The 25929-nt window shown below is 37.9% G+C and overlaps 1 long non-coding RNA gene across 1 annotated transcript; it reads right to left on the bottom strand.

Annotated features, from left to right (window-relative positions):
- Positions 1-6486: 6486 nt before the first annotated feature.
- Positions 6487-23662, bottom strand: LOC147915826 (uncharacterized). Its single transcript, XR_015553741.1, has 4 exons — positions 23546-23662; positions 9643-9729; positions 6843-6885; positions 6487-6568 (listed from the first exon to the last, which is right to left on the bottom strand). It is a non-coding gene; the product is annotated as an uncharacterized LOC147915826 (long non-coding RNA).
- Positions 23663-25929: the final 2267 nt, after the last annotated feature.

Raw genomic sequence — 25929 nt, 5'->3', positions numbered from 1 at the left:
TTCTTTCAGTTAACTCTCCCCTACTTATAAAACTCACTCCTCAGTTTCTTTGGTATTGGGTTTTTTGGTTTGGAATTATTTCTAATTCATTTAGCACTTGTTCTATATGGCAGGCATTGTATTAAATGCTTTATAGATATTGTCTCAACTCTCAACAACCCTGTGAGATGAACATTACTCCACATTTTAAAGATAAAGAAACTGAAACTCAGAGATTAAGTGACCTGCCCCAATTCATAGAATTAGTAAGATGACAAAGTTAATGTTCAAATAGCAATCTGTCTTCAAAATTCCTTCTTTTGGCCCAGAAACCTAATGCTCTCAGATAAATGCAGTGGATCATGATTAGAAAGGCAATCATCACTGTTTGAAAAAGTGGTAAGTCTGAATCGAGATGCAATATCACAGTCCTCAAACAGTGTTACTTTTTCCAGGCTTGTGTTTATCTGGGCCCAACGAAGTGCTCACTATTAACTCAGTCTCATGTATTCCATTCCTTAATATGTACCCGTGTCACAAAGTTAGTTCACTTTTGGGATATCAAAATCAAGTAATTACAGAAGAAAAGTAGGCTTAGTTTGCTTTGATTATATAATCTCCTTTAATTAACAATTTCCAATGATTTACCGTTGTCTTTAAGAAAGATTTCCATCAAAAACATAAACCCCGGCATTCAAGGCCCTGTCGTAATCTCTCCCACCTCCACTGTGAAGCCTGTCTTTACAAAGCCTATTTTCAGACCTCTTCCTCCTTAGATAAAACTATTTATCAGAGATTTCTCATTTATCATACACTGTCCAATAAAGACAAAGCTTCAAAATATAAGCATTTGAATTATTGACATCACTATAGGGAAACAATTTTACTTGATAATGTTACAAAATGAAAAAATACTTGTCATTTTTATTTCAACCATCTATATTTAACTAATTTAAAAGAAAAAAAATGAGACTTTATTAAAAATTCAATTTTGTTATATTCTGCCTCCAGGTAAAGAATTTTTAAGTTTCCCTCTCTTATTTCAAATTATAGTTCAATCTTAGCTCAAATTATATAAACTTTTATTTGAATATAACAATAATGTTACAACTGCCACAATTTTGAGCTGATCTACAATTTTTTTATTACAAAAAATTCTTCACAAAAGCTATATATGTGCACTGTAGAACATTAGAAAATACAGACAAGCAAAATCACAATTAAAATACCATGTTCCTACCACCATGAGATTACTACTTTTAACCTTTTAGTGTATAACCATGTTTTGTGTGAGGATATTTTTCTCAAAATTTATTTTTGAATACTCGGAGGAAAAAAGATGTCTTTTTTTTTTATTATTAAATGAAATCTATTAACCATATTTTGTGTCTGTGTTAATGAGAAAGTAAACTCTATTGTAAAAAGAATGCCCAAGAGAGGGAGAAGATGAGTAAAAGAGAAAGAGACTTGAACTTCTCTAAGGAGGTGCAAAATCATTTGAGGGTGAATTGCTCTTTTATAGATAACTTTATGACCATCCACAGACTGCTTAGCAACACAGCTGGAGGTTGTCAGTTCAGACAGGCTAGAGAAAAATGTCCAAATTGCTTCTCAACCAAAATAGAAATGTCTTCCAAACACTGCAGAGCAGGAAAAAGCATGGAAAATGAAATGGGAATAGCAAGTCTAAGGTAGAAAAGGAAACCATTCATTCTATAGTTTCAGTTTTAAATGGAAATAAAGTTGGCCTTTCCCTTTTTGCCTGGTCCTCTTCTAAGCACCTTACATATATTAATGCATTTTATACTCACTTCAACCCTGTGAGATCAGTTCTAGTATGCTTTCTTTCACAGATGAGGAAAATGAAGCACAGAAAAGCTAAGCAACTTGTCCAAGTTCACACAGCTAGTTAATAAAGGAGTCAGGAACCAAATTCTGCCATCTGACTCCAAAACATAATCTCTAACTACCCTATTTTGCTTCTTTTAACTGTCAAACTCTCTGATGTTCAAATAGAGAAATGGGAAAAAGAAAATGCCAGCAGGGAAAAATCTCAGACAAAGCCAATGGAGTACAGTTCTCCAAACTAAGTGGGTAAGTTTGAAGTGCAAAGCCAACAATCATTTGTCAGGGAGCTTCCCCAACAGAGAATAAACAGGGAAGGTGGTTTTGAGTAAGTAATCTTACGATATGTCATTTTTGCAAGCCTGCAACTCTGGAACACAACCCTGACTCCTCCATAGTACAAATCTCTTGCAAATAGCTGGTCCGAGAAGAACTTTCCTTACTCAAACATTATCAATAATTAAAATGTGCCACCACCAGACCTATACTAAGATACTGCATTAAAAAAAAAAAAAAGGAAGAAAGTAACAGGGAAAAAAGTCACACATGAAGCTCAAAAACCAGAAAAATGTAGCCACAGAGCCAAAGAAATTGTGACCAAAACTCTCTACTATACCAAAAAAATTCTAAAGAAGTAATGAAGACTTATGTAAAATAAGAATTCAAAGCAAAGATACAAGAGTTTAGAAAAGTAGGCAAGATACCAGAAAAAGATGAAAGTGACTTGCCAGATCTTAGGAAAGAACTAAAAGAAGAAAATAAACAACCACAGAAATGAAAACTCATTGTAAGACTCTGCTGGAAACACAGTAAAGAACGCAGAAGACAGGAATGAGAAAAGTGAAAAAAATTGCAAAGAAAGAATAGAAAATGACTGATAGTGAAGACAAAGAAGATCCACATAACTAACTGTTTAATGTCTTTAAATAAGAGAAACAAAGCAAATTTTTAAAAAGTTATAAGTCAAGAAACAAAGAATAAATCAAAGATTGAAATCTAAAGACTGAAAGATACACTCTATCTAGGAAAAATTAACACACAAAGCTTAACACCCAAACATATCCAAGTAAAATGAAAGGATTCAAATAAAGAATCCTTTAGGCATCGAGGCAGGAAAGAACAATCATCTATAATGGGGAAATTCAGGATTAACTTAGACCTCTCCTCAGCAACACTCAACAGAAATACACAATTGGGAAACAGCTGAAAACCTTCAAGAAAGAAAATGTAACCCAAGGACTTAATCCCCAACCAAACAATCCTCCAATATAAAGATAACAGAAAATGTTTTTGGACTTTCAAAAACTCAAAGAGTATATTTCTCCCTGAATCTTTCTGAAAGAAGCTATTAGAGAACAAACTGCAGCCAACTGAGAGATGAGCAGAGAACCTCCAATAAAAAGAACTGACTGTATTGACTCTAACCATAGGACTAAAACTAAAATAAATCTAGGAATTTAAAACTAGGGGCTAGTATAATTATTCTAACACCCAAAAGTCAAAGTAGATCATTTAAAGTGAATTAGTCGAGTAATATATAATACACTTAAAGGTAAACATTTAGAAAAAGAATATAAACAACTAAAACCAAATGGTTGGGTAAAGGTACTCAGAGAAAGTGGAAATATACTCATTTTTTGTCATTGTTTATAGTATAGAGTCAAGAGATATTTCCTAATGAATAGATTATTAAAAGTATTTAATAACGTTTTAATTTAAAAAGTTAATAATAATAAAAAGTACCAGTTGACAAAAATGGAAACCTTCCAAACATCAAAAAAAAAAAAAAACACTTAGAAAGTAAAGGCAGGTCATTTGTGAGTTTTTTAAGCTGCAGAAACAGAGAGTGAAACACAAAGAACAGAACTAACAAATACATCAGATAAGGAAACTCACTTATTCAAACATAAAGGGGAAGAAAAAGTCTGATTGAATTCAACAATCTGCTGAGATATAAGAGAAACAACTTTAAAAATGATTCAAAAAGGTTGAAGGTGAAATAATGGACAAAAATATGCCAAGCAAAATGTAAACAAAAGGAAAGAGGGGGTCATGATCTCAATAGCCAGACCCAACTGAATTCAAGACCAAAATTATTTAACCAATATTTGGTTATTCTATATAGGACAATATTCTATCATAATAAAGGATGCAATCCACAATGAATATCTAAAAGTAATGAGCACCTTTGCACCTAATCACCAGTCATCAACTTTTTTTCATTTTTATTTTTTTCAGCTTTAATGAGGTATAAATGACCAAAAAAGTCTACATTTAAGATATATAACTTGATGTTTTGATATAAGTATACATGGTGAAGTAACCACCACAATCAAGATAATTAAGATATCCATCACCTCACATAGTTACAATTTTCTTATTTATTTATTTGTTTCTTATTGACATATAACATTATATTAGTTTCAGATGTACAACATAATAATTTGATATTCGTATACGCTGTGAAATGATCACCACCATAAGTTTAGTTAACATCCGTTAACATACATAGTTAACCATTCATCAACTTTTATTAAGCAAAAATACAAAGTACTACAAGAAGAAATATATTAATAGCAGTTGTTTTCAATTCATTTCTTCCAGATTATGAAAGCTCAAGTGAACAAAATTGAACAAAAATTAGTAAGAATTTAGAAATATTTGTTATATTTAGAAAAAAACCTCTATAATCTAGAAAGAGACAACTCATTTTTCAAATATCCATGGAACAGTCACATTTTTTAAAAGTCCCTATTATAGGCCACAGAAAAAAGTGAATAAATTCCAAAGAAAAAAAAAAATAGAAACAGCATTCTCTGATCGTAGGATATAAAACTAGAAATGAAAATGCAACAGTGTGGTCTTGGCATATGAAGAGAAGAACAGAAAATGAAATAGAATACAATGTCCAAAAATAAACTCAACATATACAAAAATAAATGAAGCAGCATTTCAGAAATGTGGGTGAAAATAAATTACTTAATAAATACTGTTGGAACAACTAGACAGCAGACTAAAAAATAAATAAAATAGTATCCTGTGGCATAGACTACCAATTATCCCTCAATATTTATTCTCCTCTTCTTCACCTATCACAAAATCCCTGATTTTTAGCTGGGCACATGGTTTCATTTTCCTGACTCCCTTACAGTTCACTATGGTCATGTGACTTAAGTACTAGTCAATAAGATGAATAAACAGTTGGTATAGGCAGCATCCATGAAGTGTCCTTAAAGAGAAAGGATATGCCTTTCTTCATTTTTTTCTCCTTCCTGCTGGCTGGAATCCAGATGTTTTGGCTGGAGCTCCAACAGCCATCTTGGACTATAAAGTGACCTTGGAAATGAAAGTTTCTCAGAGTGAAGCAATCAGATGGAAAGAGCATAAATAGCCTCATATCATGCAACACTATGCAAGCTCTGGACCCACTGCCTCCATGGGACAGAAACATAAACCTCAATTTTGTTTAATACATCATTACTTTACGTTTATTTATTATTCTCAGCTGAACTTAGTCTGAACCAATTCAATTTGTCCTAGTATCATAACTGCACCAAAATAAATTCCAGAGGTCTTAAATATTTAAATGCTAAAAACAAAACAAAGGAGTCGGCCGGTTGCGCAAACAGTTAAGTGCGCAATCTCCGCTGCGGCCGGCCAGGGTTCAATGTTTCTGATTCTGGGCGTGCACCGATGCACTGCTTGTCAAGCCACACTGTGGCGGCGTCCCATATAAAGTGGAGGAAGATGGGCATGGATGTTAGCCCAGGCCAGTCTTCCTCAGCAAAAAAAGAGGAGGATTGGCAGATGTTAGCTCAGGGCCGATCTTCCTCACAAAAAAAAAAAAACCATGAAAGTATGAAAAGAAAACGAGAGGATTATTTTTATAATTTTGAAGTACGAAGGCCTTTCTAAATATAGCACAAATCCTAGAGAACATAAGGTGAAAGGTTAATAAATTCAACTACATAAAAACTCTGCATGGCAAAAAGAAAACAAAACACCACAACAAGTTGAAAAGACAATTAACTGGGTAAAATATTTGCAGCATATTTTGCATTAGACTAGGGCTAAATTCCACTTTATTTCTTGGTCAGTAACACCAAACAATGACCCAATAGAAAATGATTGTGAACAGACAAATTTATACCAAAGGAAATGTGACTATCTCAAACATACGAAAAGATGCTCAGTCTTACTCATAATAAGGGAAATATAAATTAAAGCTGCTAAGAGGTATCATTTTCTACCTATTAGATGAATAAAAATCAAAAAGTTTGATAACATTGGGGCTGGCCCCGTGGCATAGGAGTTGAGTTCGCGGGCTCCACTTCTGCAGCCTGGGGTTCACGGATTCATATCCTAGGAGTGGACCTACGCCCTGCTTATCAAGCCATGCTGTGGTGGTGTCCTATATAAGGTAGAGGAGGATGGGCACGGATGTTAGCCCAGGGCCAATCTTCCTCAGCAAAAAGGAGGAGGATTGGCAACAGATGGTAGCTCAGGGCTAATCTTCCTCAAAAAAAACAAAAGTTTGATAATATAGTCTTTAGGCAAGGTTTAGGAAAAGGTAGTTACATATTACTAAGTGCAAATTGGTACAACTTAAACTGAGAGCAATTTGACAATATATATCAAAAGTACAAGTGCACATACCTCTGACCCAGAAATTCCACTTCCAGAAATGTGTCCTATGATCCATGTGAACATTTGCCAAATGATGCATGTCCAAAGATATTCATCGCTGCATTATTTGGAAAGATTGCAAAAGATCTAAATATCTATCAGTGGGAACTGGTTAAATAAAATACAGTATATTTGTATACTGGAATCCCATGCAGCTGTTAAAAGGAGCTCTCTATGTACTGATATGGGATGAAAAGAGACATATTGTTGGTGAGGGAGTGCAGAAAAATATGTGTATTCTAATTCCTTTTGTGTTTCAAAAAGCAAAGAATATATACACATATGCTTGTTTATGTGATGAATATCTTTTGAAGTATGCAGAAGAAACTCACAAGAAACCTCACAAGATGGTTGCCTCCAGGGAGAAGAATCTGGCTAGGAGAGAAGTAGAGGAGACTTAATTTTACACCTCCATGCATGTTTTTCATATTATAAAATGTTCTTACATTATCTTTCAAATTAATTATATAATTAGGTTTTAATGAAATAGAAGATAAAGAAAAGTCTCACACAATGAAAAAGATAAAAATTATAATTTATAATCTCCATTTAAATGTATCATCCTGGGCTAACATAAATGTTTGATAAGGATATTTAGACTTTGAATCTCAGGTAACATTCCAGATAAAAAGTTGAAAGATTTAAATTAGATAGCTCTATAAAATGCATCGTTGCAACAGACCAAATGTTAAAATAATTTGCTAATAAATTGAAACTTAAAACAAAGGGATGGTGTTTATTTCATTGTATAAAAGCAAAAGTTACAGCAATTCCAAAATAGCCTCAGTGTTCTTTCATTTAGAGAAAAATCAGTAAATTCCAGGAGAGTGGATTCTTTGCCTTGTTTCCAGCCATCCCCAGAGCCTGTGACAGGACCTGACACAACAAATACTCACAGGATAAATTAAAGATTTAAATGGAATTATAACTAAAAGAAACATCCAAAAATGTAATGCTATGAGGTATCATTGAAGTTCATTGTAAACTGCTTTGCCTCAGTAAGTGTTATTCCAAGTTTCTGCTGCTCTGATTTCCGTGATGTCTAGGGTCTCACTCACTTTTTGCCTAGTACATTTACTGTACTGTTAGCTTGAGGGAACAGACTGTAAGGTTTACAATTTCTTGGGCAAATTTTCATGTTGTGGCACTTGCTCTTTTCACACATACACACACACACACACACACACACACGCTCACACTCCTCTCAATTTTACTGTTTCAGGCTGCTCACTTCTTCTCAGACCAGCTGCTCCTCCCACCTGCTCCCCCAAAACATAATGTAAAGCCTCCATCTGATGCACAGAAGGGACACCAACTAAGATAAGGGTAAATTTCCGAGGATGGTTCTATTCTTGATTGAGGCGGGGGGTGTTGAAAGAGCGCAGAAGTTAGGTAGTAGGCAGATAATATGATTTCAGTTCAGACACAAAAATAGAAATGCTTTGGCATCAATCAAAAAGTAGAGAAAGTTGTGATCTTTGGGGAGGATTTTTCCTTTTGGCTGGAGTTCAAAATCTCAAATCTCTTCCTTTTAATGAAGGCATTTAATGATAAAGACTTTAGTCTCTTCTGAGAAAGCCATGGGATTCCTGATAAGAATTCTTCCCCTAATTTCAGTGTCATGGTTTCCAACTAGTGATGAGGTTTAATAAGGACATCTTAGGATATTTCTTATCACATAAATTGACTCAGAGAATTTGGGCACTCAGTTCTGTGGAGGACATGATGTGAACGTAGGTATTTTTTCTAGAGAAACTTTCAAAAGTTGCCCGTAATAAAATAGACTCGTTAAGCCTCACAATTGGAGTACGGAATTGAACAACTAATTCGCGAATTTTTTTAAATTTGTTTAATTAAGATGAGTTGCTGATAGAAAATTATGCTAGGATCTGCTTCTTGTTTTTCTTTTGTGGGAGAATAGCTTATTTTTGTTCAATTAAATTATTTTTATTTTTGTTGGAACTCATCTGCTATGGGAATTTAAAGCAGAAGAAAAGAAGGAAGACCCAGTCCAGTCAGGGACAAAGACAGGAGCTATTGCTAAGAAGAAAGCAGCAGAAGTTGCGAGAAACCAGGTCAAGTAGTGGGAACCAGCAGTAAAAGCTGTAGTGGAGAAGCAGGTTGACGGGGAGCAAACAGAGCAATCTTCTGCAGAGCTAAAGGCTAGGGCCCAGTCAAATCAAGATAATAAAACGGAAAGAATTCTATCAAGAGGAAAAATGGATATAAGCATAGAGGTGTTTATTCAAGCGCAGCACTGCCAAGTGGAGGAAAAAGGAACTACAATTGTATATCCAAGCCTGATGCCTGTGAGTTTCATTCATACATTATCCAACAAATACTAATTGATGACATTCTTTGTACAAAACACTACGCTGAGTACTGGAGTGAACAGAACAAGCATGGTCTCTAACCTCATGGAACTCACGCTATGGCAGGGGAGTGGGGATGGGGTGCAGATCAAATAAATAACTTGATTAAAAAGTAAGCAAATAAAATATTTAAGATTATAATAGTGCAATGGAGGAAACAAGCAGGATGCCGAGAGGTAGAACAGGGAGAGGGACCTATTTTAGAAAGAGTGGCCAGGAAATGCTTGAAGTGACATTGAACTGAGGCATGAAGGATGAGAGGAGCCAGCCCTGAGAACAATTGAGGAAGAGATTTCTAGACAAAAGGCCCAGCAAGTGCAAAGGTCCACAGGGAAGAAAAACTCAACCTATTCAAAGAACTGCCAGAAAATTCATGTGGCTGCAAACTGGTACTCCTTCTCAGAGGTAGCTACCACCTCTCCATCATGGGTTATTCCACAGCTCACAATCATCTTGAAATCACAGCTGCCTGCAGTATCTAAATTATTCTTCCTCTTTCACTTCTCCTTAAGAAATCCTGTCTAAATCGTGACCTCAAGCTGGTGGTAAAAGGAAAGAAATTTTTCTTCCAAAGTTGTGTTTTGTTTTGTTTTAGTATAATGATATACTTCAAATACAGAAAAACACCAGGAAGTTGTCTAATCCATGCAGATGCATTTGTATGTCTTTACAAAGACCCACCCACCTAACTCAGAATCACTGGCCCTCCTTCATGAGGTTACCATGGTATCCATCTTCGACGAGTGCACAGCTCACTTACCGTCTAGCTGTGTTTCCCCGTAGGTCTCAGTGGGGAGAGGCCTCTTCAGAGAACCACAGCTAGGGAGAATCAGCAAGCACTCTAGACCTGATGAGAGGACAAAATATGCAGGATTAAATTAACCAAGTGGGCTGAAGTCCACTCCCCTTGTATTTGTTGGTGGTAATGCTAATATTTAGAAAATAAGTTATTTTATATAAGAAAAATGTTTGACTCTTGGTCCAAAAACCAGGAATACAAGAAACATCACATTTCTTTATTTCCTTTCTATGAACCTAAATAAAACTCAATCTCTGTCCCACCAGGTGGTGGGAAATTCAATTTTAGTCATTATGGGGTTTCTTTTCCTCCTACTCATTGCCACCCCCAACTCAAGGTCATGCAAAGGCCTCCTGTTCTCATTTAGAGAAGTTGGAAATGACATTCTTTGAAGACTCTGGAACCGCACTACCTAGATTTGTTTCCTGGTTCTGCCACTTACTAGTATGTAACATTGGGTAGGTAACTTAACCTCTCTAATAATCAATGGAGATAATGATAGTAACTACTTTATAGGGTTACTGAATGGTAAGATGAGTTAATATACACAAAGTTCTTAGGCTAATGTCTGGCGCTTAAGTGTGCAGTAAATATTTATCACCACCATCATCATCATCATCATTTTTACATGACGTAAAAGTATCTGGGGCTTTCCTCCAGTAACTGATCCACTCTGGTTATCAGAGATGCCCAGTCTCCCAACCCAAAGGATTTCCTTTTATCCCAAGGCCTTGCTGCTTCTGGCTGGAAGTACCTAAGCCTCTGAAATGTTGTCCCCACCCCAGGACACAAGTCCCCACCAATGTTCCAACTATTCCCTAAAAACCTCTCTGCAAGCACATCCCCATCTTCCCTCTTAGGACCCTTGAAAGCCTCTCCTCCCACTCAGAACACTCAGCAAAATGTCTTCAGTGCATTTACTGTTAACAACACCAAAATTAAGCTTTCACAAACTAGCAGAAACTTCAAGCAACTTTTGCTGCTTCAAAAAAGATTAGCTACCTGTCTGGGGAGGGATCAGAGAAGCGGGATAATACAGAGAGAATAAACACGAATCTTTATTTTCCTGCCACACTGATTCTGTCACGCTTGCCTAGATGACACACTCTCCAAAAGATTGCAAATATTGTGCAGTTGATGGCAGTTTCGCGAGTGAAATGTAACCGTCCTCAGTGATAGCTAATTGGTCAAGCCCGATGCCCACTTGGTGGTGGTCAGCAGGATAGGTCCTAGTGGTGCACCAGGATGGAAGGACAAAAGGACTGTGAAGAACGAGCAAGTCCAGGAACCTGGGAGCCCCAGATGATTGGGCAGTGTGGTCTGCAGCCTTCACTTGAATTTTAGTGCCATCAGAGTTTGAAGATTCACTCACTTTCAAACATAATCCTGAAACCACTGCAGTATAGATAATAATGAGACAAGCAAACCAGGAGGGGACAGCAGAGCCTGGCAGATTCAGAAGAGCTGTGACAACAATGAGCTGAGGTTGGGGAATCAGCTGAAGGAGAGGAGAAGTACTAGGGATCCAGGCAGAGAGTCAGAGGGGACCATCATCTATGAAGCATTTGGTGAGGAGAGCCAAGGAGGGAGGCCACTCCAGGAGGGGAGCAGAATGAGCCAAGCACTGATGGGAAAAGGAGGAGGCACAAATCCAAAACAATGCCTAGGCACTACATCAATCCACCTCAGAACCTTGACACTTTGACTTATGCTATTACAGTATCCTCTGTTGACATTCAACTCTAGAAATAGCCTCCAATTTTTCCATATGATTATCTCTAGCATTGTTTCTAACAGTGCTATCCAAGTTGCTTTTCAGGTCCACTCCTCCCCCACATGTTTGGCGAAGACAGGGGAGAGAAAACAAGGACAATAAAATTTAGTTACGAAGGAATAGGATCACCAGCCCTTTCCACAGCTTTCAGGCACTCCGGTACTATTGTTCTTAAGTACTTCTCCAAGCCTGGGCAGCGTTCTGCGCAGCTGGAGAGGGAGATGGGGTTGGAGGAGGGGGCCACCTGTTCTCTCTGCCTTCTTGTCTCCTCCCTTCCCCAGGTGCCTCTACTACTGATGACCCATATAAAGCATGATGGGTTGGTGATGGAGGGGCAGAGGAACACTTCTCCAAGAGCCTATGCATTAGTTAGGACAGAAGGAACTTGTCTTTTGTTCTAAATGGAGGCTGTAGGATGTGACTTTGTACCTCCATGGTGTCCTTGGTGAAGTTCTCACTGTACTTTTGCTCAAAAGTTCATGAACTCTGCCATAGGTCCCTCCATGCACTGTGTCACCTCCTTCTGGAAGGATAGCAACCTCTTGCTTAACTAAGGTGGCTTCCTTGTAAAGCCAGACAATTCCTTTCTTTTAACTGACTTTCAAAGTCTCCAAAATAAGGATCACAGGAAACTTTCTTGTCCCTTCCATACCCACACAGAGCTGCCAAATGTGCATGCTTGGTGGGGTCTGCCTCTTACATCCTCGCCATATGCAGGCACACAACACCACAGCACATAGCTATGTGTCGAGTAGAAGAGGTTAGTTTTGTGCCCACTTTCACATAAAGGCAGGCAAAGACTCACAGATGTGAGCCCCACATGTGCCAGGAGATACTGATAATGGGAAGCTGAGGGACTAAGCCTTGTCTGTATTTCTTACAGCAACAGTTGGGTCTCTGAAACCCGGAAAGTAGTTCAGTTTCAAGACACATTAAGATGTAGTGTAGAGGGCCGGCCCGTGGCTTAGTGGTTAAGTGCACGCGCTCCACTGCTGGCTGCCCCGGGTTTGGATCCCGGGCGCGCACCGACGCACTGCTTCTCCAGCCATGCTGAGGCCGCGTCCCACATACAGCAACTAGAAGGAAGTGTAGCTATGACATACAACTATCTACCGGGGCTTTGGGGGAAAAAATAAATAAAATTATTAAAAAAAAAAAAAAAAAGGTGTAGTGTAGAGAATGTGGGTCCAGTTTCACCATTTGCTCTCTCTTTTACTTTGGGGAGATTAACTTAACCTCCTTTAAGTTTCAGTTGCCTCATACAGAAAATTGGAATAATAACAGAACCTATCTCCCAGGGGTGGTGTGTGGATTTAATGAAATCATGTGTATATATCTTGCAGCAAAATGCCTAGCCCAGAGTAAGCCCTCAACAAATACTAGCTCCCTCCCTTCACTTTTCCTTTTCTATGAAGTGACTACCACTTTCCTTCTGACTTGAAAGTCTCATAAAAATCACTCCTTTGAATTTAGACCAAAGGTATGGTCCTGCGAAGACAATAATTAAACGTAGTCATGGGCCACATAACAATGGTGGTCTCATAAGATTAGTACTATATAGCCTAGGTGTATGCTACACTATCTAGGTTTTGTAAGTACACTCTATGATGGTCTCACAATGGCAAAATTGCCTAATGATGCATTTCTCAGAATATATTCCCATCATTAAGCCACGCATGACTGTACTTGAGTTACTGAGGAAGAAAAGGGATTTGGAGTGTTAACCTTTTCCCAAGAACACATCAGCCTGGATTTGGTTTTACTAAACAAATGATTTGTCTACTATTTATCTTATTAGTCAATTTTGAGGAAGTAGCAAGAATTGCTTGGGGAGAATGGGGCTTCAGATCTGAACATTTGTATACTTAGACAGAAGTGAGGGAAAGGGAAAAGTCCAGTGACATCTAACCAAAGGACAAGTAACAGGTCACAAAGGGGAGAAAAAGAAGACACTGTTTTCTGAATTCAGAATTCTGCCCAGAATCAGCCCTGATAAGCTGTACGGGAAAATGAAATAAAATAACATAGATCATTAATTGTGTTGGCAAGTAGGTATTTTAATCCACTCTGCTCAAATATGTCAATAAGAACTTGCAACCAATACTTCTTGTCCTACGAGAATTAACTATATTCTCTTCCAATGACAGGATTTCTCTAAGACTAGAGAATTCAATTCAATTCAGCCAGCATCCATCATGCCCCTATTATGTGCTCTCACGCTACAAGTCCTTGCAGTGACAGAGAATCAAACCTCTCGCAACTAAAAGTCAACACTGAAAGGCCCATTCTAAAAGACCAAACAAAGGTTCATGGGTAATGTGCTAGTCACATAACATTAGTGATATTTATACAGAATTCACTGTTTCTGTCCCACTTACAGTTGGCTTGAGACTATCATATTGATGAGAAAGAAAATAAGCTCTAGTGATTAAGATGGTGAGTTTTTTTACATATTTATTCTGTTACACTGCCCAAGGCCAAGAGCATTCTCCAGGTAACTGATCTCTTTAACAGAAGATGGCTGATGAGGTCATGGTACTCTAAAGCCTATAATGCTCTTCAAAAGAAAAGTTAATGCTGTGATAACCCGAGCCCAGCGTATTGAAGGGCTATGGAAGATACAGAAGCTTAGGGTACATAGAGAACTGAAGGCAGGCATGAACTGCAGGAAAGATTTCAAGAACAGGTAAATGGTGACTGTCTGATAACAAACGCAGAGAGAAAGCCAGAGTCTTATTGACCATGAGGGTCTTGATAGCAGAGCAGAGATTGTTACCTTCATATTATGAGAGAATAAATACGAAAAGGCTAATGAGATCAGAGAAGCTAGGTAAAACACACAAGGTTCCACAGCGAGTAGGTGATGAACTTGATCCCATGTTTATGGAACTCTAAAACCTAAGCTATTGATCACCACACTACACTCAATTCTAATATGATAAATGGAGTTGCAAATTTTGTATTTTTAGTATTTATTAATAAAACTACTCAAACTTTAGAGTATAATTCCAATTACATTTTTCAGTAAACTCCAACTGGTCTCCACTGCTTTTAGTATTGGGTACAAAGTTCTTGGTGGTCTAGTAGCTAGGATTCGGAGCTCTCACCACCAGGACCCAAGTTCATTTCCAGTCAGAGAACCACACCACCTGTCTGTCAGTTGTCATGCTGGGGCAGCTGCGTGTCACTATGATGCTGAAAGCTATGCCATCAGTATTTCAAATACCAGCAGGGTTACCCATGATGGACAGGTTTCAGTGGAGCTTCCAGACTAAGACAGACTAGGAAGAAGGACCTGGCCACCCACTTCCGAAAAAAGTGGCCACGCAAACTTTATGAAGAGTAGCGGAACACTGTCTGAAACAGTGTGGGAAGGTGAAAGGATGACACAAAAAGACTGGGCAGGGTTCTGCTTTGCTGTACACAGGGTCACTAGGAGTGAAACTGACTCAATAGCACTAACAACAACAAAGTTCTTAGCCTGGCATGCAAGGTCCTCTGAAACCAAACTTTTCATCTGGTTTCTCATTACCCTCCTACACTTTTCCTGTACTCCATTCAAGTTCTATAAACATTGTTCCCTGAATAATCTAATAATAGTTTTCTCTCCCCATTGCCTTTGCTCATATAGGGCTCTGCCTGAAATGCAGAGCATCTTATAATTGTGCATCTTATAATTCTCCTCATCCCTTTATATGCTCCTCAAACACACCCTTTCCATGAGATCTTCCTTGATCCCTCAGTTTTAATCTATTACTCCTTAGAAAAGTCTTAGAACTATGACTTTTTCAGCATTTGTATTATACCCACTTGTCTTATATTTTTCACCTGTCATTCTCACTAAATTATAAACAGATTAACCATAGAAATTCTTACCTTTTGTCTTCATATTTCCCACAGTGTGCCAAGAGTGCCAAGCAGTTCCCAATACATGGTCTCTAGACCAGAAGCAGCAGCATCTTAAAATGTATGGAAATGCAAATTTTCAGGCCCCACCCCAGATCTACTGAATCAAAAACTGTGGGGGCAGGGCTCAGCAATCAGGTTTTTTTATTTTTCACTTTTTATTTTGAAGTAATTACAGATTAACAGGAAGTGTGAAGACTCATACAAGGAGGTCCCATCCCTTCACCCAGGCTCTTCCACGTTAACATCTTGCATAACTATAGGACAATTTCAAAACCAGGAAACTGACGTTAGTACAATCCACAGAGCTTATTCAGATTTCACTAGTTATACATGTACTCCTCTATGTGTGTGTGTGTGTGTGTGTGTGTGTGTGCAGCTCTATGCAATTTTATCATATGTGTAGCTTCATGTAACCACCACCACAATCAAGATATTTAACTGTAGCATCACCACAAGACCCCCCTTGTACTACCTCTTTATAGCCCCCATATACCCACTCCTCCTCCTATCCTGACTCCCTGGAAACCACTAATCTGTTCTCTATCTCTATAATTATGCTATTTCATGAAAGTTATTCAAACGGAACCATGCAGTGTATATCCTTTGGGGATTCGCTTTTTTCACTCAGCATAATTTGCTTGAGGTTCATTTAAGTTGTTATGCGCATCCAAGTCCATTCCTTTTTATCACTCAGTAGTACTCCATGGTAAGGAGGTACCACAGGTTGTTTAACCATTCACTTATTTTTTTTTTTTTTGTGAGGAAGATCAGCCCTGAGCTAACATCCGTGCTAATCTTCCTCTTTTTGCTGAGGAAGACAGGCTCTGAGCTAACATCTATTGCCAATCCTCCTCCCTTTTTTTTCCCCAAAGCCCCAGTAGATAGTTGTATGTCTTAGTTGCACATCCTTCTAGTTGCTGTATGTGGGACACAGTCTCAGCATGGCCGGAGAAGCGGTGCGTAAGTGTGCGCCTGGGATCCAAACCCGGGCCACCAGTAGCGGAGCGTGCGCACTTAACCGCTAAGCTGCGGGCCAGCCCAACCATTCACTTATTGAAGGATAATTTAGGTAGTTTCCAATCTGAGGCTATTACAAATTCATGTACAAATTTCTACAGGCAAATAGTTTTCATTTCTCTGCGTAAATGCCTTAGAATACAATTGCTGGATCAAATATGTCCATTTTCAGTTTTAAAAGAAACTGCCAAACTATCTTCTAGAATGGCTGTACCATTTTACATTCCCACCAGCAGTATCCGAGTGATCTACTTTCCCCATATCCTCACCAGAATTTGATGTTATTATTATGTTTCCCTTTTAACTTTTAGTCATTCTAATAGGTGTGTAGTGAATCTCATCATGGCTTTAATTTGCATTTCTTTAATAGCTATTGATGTTGAGAATCTTTTCATGTGGTTATTTGCTATCTGTATATCTTCTTCAGTGAAGTCTGTGCACGTTATTTGTTCTGTCGAGACAGAGCAAAAGTTTTCATTTTGATGAAGTTCAACTTATTAATTTTTCCTTTTATGGATCATGCTTTTGGTGTCAAGTCTAAGAACTCTTTGCCTAGTCCTAGGTCCCAAAGATTTTTCTCCTATTTTTTCTAAGAAGTTTTATAGTTTTATGCTTTACATTTCAGTCCATGATCTATTTCGAGTTAATTTTTGTGTAATGTGTGAGGTTTAGATTGATGTTATTTTTTTTTTTTTTTGCCTCTCATGTCCAATTGCTCTGGCACCGTTTATTGAAAAGACTATCACTCTTCCATTGAGTTGCTTTTGTTCCTTTATCAAATATGACCTGTGATCCATATTTGCGTGGAGCTATTTCTGGGTCCTCTATTCGGTTTCATTGACTTATATGCATCTACCCCTCTGCTAGTACCACACTGTCTTGACTATTGTAGCTATACTGTAAGACTTAACATCAAGAAGGGTGTTTCCCCCGACTTTATTCTTCTTTTTCAAAATTCTTTTGGCTATTCTAGAGTCTTTCTCTTTCCATATAATTTTTAAAATACTCTTGTTTATATCTACAAAAAAAAACCTTGCTGGGATTTTGGTAGGGATTGAGTTAAATCTAACAATCAATTGAGGAAGAATTGACAATTTTACCATGTTGAATCTTCCAATCTATGAACAGAGTATGTCTCTCCAAGTATTCAGGTCTTCTTTGATTTATTTCATCAGCATTTTATTATATTCATCATACCAATCTGGTACATGTTGTGTTAGATTTATATCTAAATATTTTATTTTCTTTGGAGCAACCAACTGTAAATGGTATTGTTTTTTTCATTTTTGTTTCTACTTGTTTGTTGTCAGTATATAGAAAAGCAATTGATTTTTGTGTGCTGATCTAGGATTCTGGGACCTTACTGAATTCATATATTCTTTCTAGGAATTTTTGGTTTGTTTGTTTGTTTTTAAGAGTCCTTGAGATTTTCTACATAGACAGTCATGTTATCTGCAAATAAAGACAGTTTTATTTCTTCTTTTGCAATCTGTCTGCATTTTATTTCTTTTTCTTGCCTTATTTCACTGACTAGGACTTCAGACATTCTGTTAATAAGGATAATGAAAGCAGACATCCTTAACTTGTTCCCGATCTTAGAAGAAAAGGATTTAGTCTTTCCTCATTATGATGTCAGCTGTAGGGTTTATGTTGATACTCTTCATGAGTTAGAAAGAGTTCTCCTGTATTCCTAGTGTGCTGAGAGTTTTATCACGAATGAGTGTTTAATTTTGCCAAATGTTTTTTCCATAAATTGGTATGATCATGTGATTTTTCTTCTTTAGCCTGTTGACATGGTGTATTACATTGATTGAGTTTCAGATGTCGAACCAACATTGTATACCTGGAATAAATCCCACTTGGATATGGTGTATTATTCCTTTTATATATTGTTGTATTGGATTTGCTAAAAGTTTGTTGAGGATTTTTACACTTAAGTTCATGAGAGTTATTAGTCTTCAGTTTTCTTTTGGGGGCATATTTCTATTTTTTGATATCCAGGAAACACTGGCCTCATAAAATGAGTTGTGAAATGTTCCCTCCTCTTCTATTTCCAAGAAGAGATTATGTAAAATTTGTGTTAATTCTTTGAATGTTTTATGAAATTCTCCAATAAAGCCATCTGGGCCTGGAAATTTATTTTTTTAAGAGTTTTTAAATAATACATTCAATTTCTTTAATTATTGTAGGTCTATTCAGTTATCTATTTCATCTTGGCTGAGTTTTGGTAAATTGTGGTTTTTGAGGAATTGGTTTATTTCTTCTAAGTTGTCGAGTTTATGAGTGTAAAGTTGTTCATATTTATCCCTTATTATCCTTTTAAATGCTGCAAGATCTATAATTATATTCCTTGTCATTATAGATATTGATTATTTGTTTCTTCTCTATTTTTATCTTTGTCAGTCTTACTAGAGGTTTATCAATTTTGTGGATTTTTTTCAAAGAACCAGTTTTTTGCTTCATTAATTTTCTCTAATGTTTTCCTATTTTGAATTTCACTGATTTCTGCTACTTTGATATCTGCTACCCATCCCTCTGCTTGCTTTGGGTTTGTTTTTATCTCATCTTCTAATTTCTTGAGGTAGGAACTTAGGTTATTGATTTGATCTTTCCTGTTCTCTAACATAAGCATTGAGTCTTCTCCACATTGCTTTAGCTGCATTCCACAAATTTTAATATACTGTTCTTTCATTTTCATTAAGTTTTATGTATTTTTAAACTTCCTTGGAGATTTCTTCTTTGATCCATGCATTATTTAGAAATGTGTTGCTTCATTTCTAAGTGCTTGGAGATTTTCCTGTTGTCTTTCTGTTAGTGTTTTCTAGCTACATTCCATTATGGTCAGGGAGCATACTCTGTGTGATTTCAATTCTTTAAATTGCTTAACGTTTATTTAATAACCCAGGATATGGTCTATTTTGGTGACTGTTCTATGGTGCTTGAAAAGAATGTGTGCTCTGTTTTTGTTGGATGGAGTGTTCCATAAATGTCAATTCGATCCTGTTGTTTGATGGTATTGTTCAGTTCTATCTCCCTGATAATGTCCTGTCTAGTCATTTTATCAGTCATTGAAAGTGTGACGTCGATGTCCCCAATAATAAGCAATCTGGGTTGTAACAAGCCCCCCAGGTGATTCTGATGTGTACTAAAGTTTGAGAACCACTGGCCCAGTGCAGAGTAACTCAATGAAGTTAGTGGAGTTGGATAAAACTTCACTTTCTTGTAGACTGTACATTAGAATTGGTTTTTTATGAACTTGATACTGTTTTGAGTGAGTACAAAAATTATTCCAAGTTAGGAAAGTAGGTATATAAGGAAAGCTCTCACCCTAATTGTTTTCCATTATATAATTAAAATAAGCAGTCAGTTGTGCCACAACTACCCCCTATGGGAGCAGGTTTACCACAAGCAGCACTGCACATGGGAGAGTACTCAGAGAGCTTTGGAGTTTTAACTAAAGCCTAGTTGTATATTTGAAGCCAAATTTTAAACTTAAGTGAAGACCAATTAATAACTTAATTCATCTTCTGAGACTGGTCAGTTTATTTATATGTGCATTCAATCAATGGGTATTTATTGATCTCCTCTCATGATCAAGAACAATAAGAGTTACTAAAAATGCAGCAGAGAACAGGACATGGAGTTCACTATATACACAAATAATTACTCTAATTATAATTGTACTAAGGACTATCAAAAACAAGGACAGCATATAAAGCAGGCCTAGCCTGGTCCAAGAGTATCAGGGAAGTTTTCCCAATTAATTGACAAGTAACCTAATGAAGAGGAAGGAAATGAGTTTAAAAATCAAGGGAAATCCCTTTACCAAGAGCTAAAAGAAATATCTTGGCCTTATACTGGGAATGGAAGTAAAGATGTACTAGTAAGAAAATCCAAGGTGATGGTGGGGACTAAAGGAAGTGCCCATCTATCTGAAGTGGTCTATATGGAGATCACAGCTTCCAGCCAACTCAGGTCCATCTCACCAAGTCAGCGAGACTGAGAACTTGTGAAATCACAATATGTGCCTTTTTATCAAAGCCTACTATATTCTGGGAAGAGTAGTAGGAACCTTCTGAACATTCACTCCTATAATTTCTTGAGTGTGCATCAACACAATTTGGTTTCTACTAGAATGAAGGCCATGGTGAGGCCATATTTAAAAGGTGATATAGCAGTTAAGTTCGCATGTTCCGCTTCAGCAGCCTGGGGTTCACAGGTTCGGATCCTGGGTGCAGACCTACACATTGCTCATCAAGCCATGCTGAGGCAGTGTCCTACATAGAGCAACTAGAAGGATATACAACTATGACATACAACTGTCTGCTGGGGTTTTGGGGAGAAAAAAGGAGAAAAGGAGGAAGATAGGCAACAGATATTAGCTCAGGGCCAATCTCCCCCCCCCAAAATAAAATAAAATAAAATAAAATAAAAGGTTAATGGGAAAACAACCAAATTCTGCATTTGGAGACCTTCTCCATTAACTCCTGGGCATTGGGAGGATAAGAAAGAACCCGGAGATAGAAAAGAAAATTAACGTTTGTCAAGTGCTTACTGCGTGCCAAGTATTAGACTGAGAGTTTTGCATATGTTATCTTTGTTTATCTCTTCTAATCTTCACAATAACCCTAGAAAATGGGTATTATTTTTCTCATTTTAAGATATGGAAAACAAGACTCAGAAAAGTGAAGTAACTTTCCTTTGGAGAAAGCTAGTAAATTGCCAAGTCAAGAGCTGAATCCAGGGTCTTGTCTGAAACAAGCTGGGTCAATTTACACCTGGGGCTGCTGCCCCAAGAGCTGAGTTCCACCCCAAGGACACTTGTTCTCTTTTTAGGTCCACTCTCATTGTTGTTTCTTTTCCTTCTGCCCTCCTAGTCAGCCCCTAGGTTAACTCTAACCCTCCCCCTGGTACCTGCTCCTCTCTGACTGTCCCTCTTACATCCACCAAAACTCCTTCTGGAATACTCAATAACTAAAGCAAGGTTTTTCCCCCAAAGCCTGAAAGTCTTCTTTATAAGTGTAATGTTGAGAATTCATACTGCCAGCCAGATCACTCTAAGAAAGTCCAAATCCATTATTTTATCCTCCTTCCTTTATCCCAATGATGTAGACAGAATCTTAGGGCTCAAAGTCTAAGGGAACCATTTTTAGCTCTACTACTGATATATTACTCTGTTTCAAGATCTTATTGCTATCGTGTTGGTATGATCTTATTTGGATTCTAATATGACTTTGGAGGAATGTGAGATCCGTAAAATATATTTATGCAGCTGCAATAAAAGGATTAAGATGGCTGTGAAGGGAACAAAAGAGAACAAAACACCAAAAGATGCCGGGAGTTACTGTGGACATTCTATTTCTGTTATCTGGTATGGGACTCATACAGGAACAATTTCCTAAAGTATACAGATAAAAATTGAAAAGCCAAAATATAATTTCAGTTGGGAATAAGATTGTGTGTGGCAGGTTTTTTCCCATTCTAGACAAATAAAAGATATATACACTCCAGAAAACTATATTTTCCAAGTTCTAGTGTACACATTAATAGTGACTTTAGGCTTTAATCAATTGTAAAAAACACAACCATAATTCATCTAAGTTGTAAGGAAACTATCAAGTAGAATGAGTGTAAAAACATGTGAATACTGTTTTCAAGATGAGTGGTTTTGTTTAATGAATATAAAAACTGAAAATCTATGAATCTCATGTATTTTTTCTTCATCTATAGAACAAAGCACAAACAAGCATTAATTTAAAATGACCTGATTTTGAATGTTGTTTCAAAAAAGTTTATTGTTATTCTTCAGATGCACAAATATTATACAAACATCAGCACTAGTATGACATCACTGCCAGTCAAGCAGAGAGACCTGGAGAGTCTGAGTAAAAGAATAGAAATCCAACCTCACTTACCCTAGTAGCTGCCTGGCAATAGTGGCAGAGCTTGATATTGTTGAGAAGCAGAGTGAAGTATTTGGTTTCCTATGTGGCATTTAGTTTTGAATCTCTGCAATTTAAACTTAGAACATAGATTTTCATCCTTAAAGGAAAAAAGCTGCCAACAGAAATATTAGCCTGACTCCTAAATTCAAATGCTCATTCAGTGCTGATGGACAGACTAGGGAATACTTTCAGTCTCTGGATCAGGAAAAGCACAAGGGAAAGGCTGTTAACTGCTCTTAGAAAAAAACTCTAAGATTTGACCTTTCTCTGGGATCTCAAACATCAGGCAGATATTCAAGCCGACATAAACTGATCAACTGAGTCAGTTACCACACTAGCCTCCTGAAATGTGCATGTTTGCATGTGTGTGTGCAAGTGTGTATATGTGTGCCTGTATTACACTTAGGTAGGGGAGGAATCCTGTCACCCTTGATCAAATAGTAGGCATGCTCGAAGCCAAGTCCTGATGTCTATAAACCATGTCTGTACCAACCTCCCCATAACCAACACTTTCAGCTGTATTTATCTCATAAGGAATCACCTTGATAACCACACACATATCCAATCAACATGAAAACAAATACGTAAAGCCAATGTGACTCAGCAAATATGTACTGATTACTTATATGCTATGATCACGCGTGTCCTAGACACCAGCACCGAAGATATGAAGATGAATAGAATACAAGCATTGACTTCAGGAGCTCATAATGAATCTAGCCCTTAAGATATTTCACCAGCTGAGGAATAGTGAAGGAAATGAGAAGGACACTTCAGGGGGAGTAAACCACATGAGTCAAGGCAGATGAGACTAGTACAGCACATAGTAGTCAGGTTGGTCTTAGTTTATCTAGGAGTCATTGAAAGGTTTTTATGGATTTTGCTTAGGCAGAATAATGAGAGCACCAGATCCATGTTTTAGAGATACAACTCTGGCAGCACTGTGGAGAAAGGATTGGTGTGGAGAGATAAATAGAAAGCAGAGGGAGAAGTTAGGAAGCTATTTTCACAGTGAAGATGTAATATAAGAGGGAAGCAGAGGTAGAAATTAGGTAATTTTCAAGAAATATAATTTATAAAACTGATTCTAAAAAACCTAAAGAATAATTAAGAGAGAAGAAATAGAAAAAGTTGGCAGAGTTACTCACTGCCACCCCCTTATCAGTACATACACACACACACACACACACACACACACACACACCATCTATAAAAGTACCTCGGGCCAGCCCGATTGGCATAGTGGTTAAATTCAGTGTGCTCCACTTCAGCAGCCCGGGTTTGGTTCCTGGGTGTGGACCTACATCCCTTGTCTCTCAGTGGCCATGCTGTGGCGGCAGCTCGGATACAAAAAGAAGAAGATTGGAAGCAGATGTTAGCTCAGGGCAAATTTTCCTCGACAATAAATAAGTAAATAAATAAATAAATAAATAAATAAAAGTACCTTATCCAGATTGTTTCATAGGGGAAAATCTACCAAATTTTTAAAGACAAATAATTCCAGTACTACTTAAACTATTCCAGAGTATAGAAAAAAGGCATATATAAATAAAATATTGAAGTAATACCTAAACCTGAGAGAGACAGTACACAAAAAAATAAAAACTATAGATGAGCATTTCAAAAATGTCTAGTGCAAACTGTCTAATTAAAATATCAGCAAACAGAATCCAGAATCATATTAAATCAACAAGTGGAATTTATTCCTGGAATAAATAGAGAGAGAGAGAGCGAGAGAGAGGAAATTATCAAAGATCATCTCCAAATATGCTGCAAAGACATTTGAGAAAATTCAATATCCATCTGTTTATGTCTTTTGCCTATTTTTCTATTGGGTCATAAGTCTTTTTTATTAATTTGTAAAGTTCATATGCCAAAAATATTAATTTGTAGGAGTTCTTCTAATTTTCCTTGTGGTTTCTTTTGAAGAACAGAGGTTTTTAACTTTAATCAAATATATCAATATTTTCCATTATGTTTCTTATTATTTATTCTAAGCATTATTCTCCAAAACTTCTGAAAAAGTTCTTATGCTTCAACATCTGCTCTTAATAAAATAAAGCTTTTAATAAAATAGGAATATATGCACACTTCCTTAACATAAAATATATGCATCCAATTCCAAAGCTAGTGTCATGCTTAATAAAGAAACACAAGAATTATCTCATTAAGATGCAAAGATAAGACAAGGATGTCCCTCATCACCACCACTATTCAACATTTTTCTGCACGTACTAGCCAAGCAATTAGAGAAGCAAAAGATACATAAAGTATACAAATTGGAAAGGAAAAGGTTAAATTATCTGTGTACAGTAGAGTTATATACCTGGAAAACCTAGGAGAATTCACTAAAAAAGTATTATGAACAACAAGAAAATTCAGCAAAATGACCAAATGCAATACAAATATACAGAAATCAGAGAAGTCAATATGGTGGCGTAAGCAGACTCTGAACTCACCTCCTCCCACAGACACAGCCAATTGACAACTACTCATGGAAAAATTACCCCTGAGACAGAACTGAAAACTGGATAAGAGGAACTCCTGCAACAGAGGACAATCCTAATTGAGGTGGAAGAGGCAGAAACTCCCTTCTGGACAGAAAAAACACCACCTTCACAAGCCACAGCACCTCACGGCTGTGCAGGAGCAGCCCACAGGTACGCAGCCTTCCTGGAGGAGCGGGGCCCTGAGCCGGGGAGTGCCCCCACTGTGGGCATTTTGTGGACCCAGCACAATCGAGACAAGTGGCATAATATCTGACTTTGCCTGCTACTGAAACATTGGGGAGTACCCCCAGAAAAGCTGGTTCACAAAGACATTAAAACCGGCTCTTAAAGGGCCCACGTGCAAACTCACCCATTTCAGAAAGCAACCTAAAATCACCAGAAAGAAAGGTGCACAGTGCTTTGGTGAAAAGAGACTCACCTGATATGCCCTGAGTGCATCTCGCTGAGAGGTGAGACCTCTCCAGGGACTGGGACATTGGCGGCGGCCATTGTTGTGGCCTGGTGTGGGCGTGCTGACACAGACACCATTGTAGTTCTCCCTGGGGCCTGCTAGCCAAGGTCTGCCCCACTCAGTACAGCACCGATTTAATCCAGCTCAGCCAGGGCAGGCAGCCCACCCTAGAGACTGGCCCCACCCAACAACAAGCCCTCAGGCAACTTGTGGGCCTGCAGAGATTGGTGACTGGATTCTCTGCAACCTGGCAATTGAGCCCACTTCAGTGGGGCAGGGCATGCACAAGGAGCAGGTGGAGAGTGTGGGGCAGTGGTGGAGTGTGTGGGGCTCCGGCTGTGGAGAGACTAGGTCCACTTCAAGAGGTCAGGGTGTGCACACAGAGCAGGACTGTGTTGACTGTGTGTGTGGACCTGTGGGTGGCAGGGCTTGTCAGCTGCAGAAGACTTGTGCTTCTCAAAGACCCACATAGGGGGTTTGCCCCACCTTCCAAAGCCTGAAACAATTGGGTGCTCCCGTGCCTGAGGCCAGCCCCACCCAGCTGCAATCCTCAGAGAGCTGACAAGAGACCTAAAGGCTGGAAGCTTATAGCAATTGTAAGCCCCTGAGCCTAACAACCTGCCACGCTGGGGGCCTACTCAC

The sequence above is a fragment of the Ceratotherium simum genome, chromosome 12 (assembly GCF_057802395.1).
Source record: "Ceratotherium simum simum isolate JZ-2026a chromosome 12, ASM5780239v1, whole genome shotgun sequence".
NCBI classification, from domain to species: domain Eukaryota; kingdom Metazoa; phylum Chordata; class Mammalia; order Perissodactyla; family Rhinocerotidae; genus Ceratotherium; species Ceratotherium simum.
This window is presented reverse-complemented; position numbering and strand designations above follow the sequence as displayed.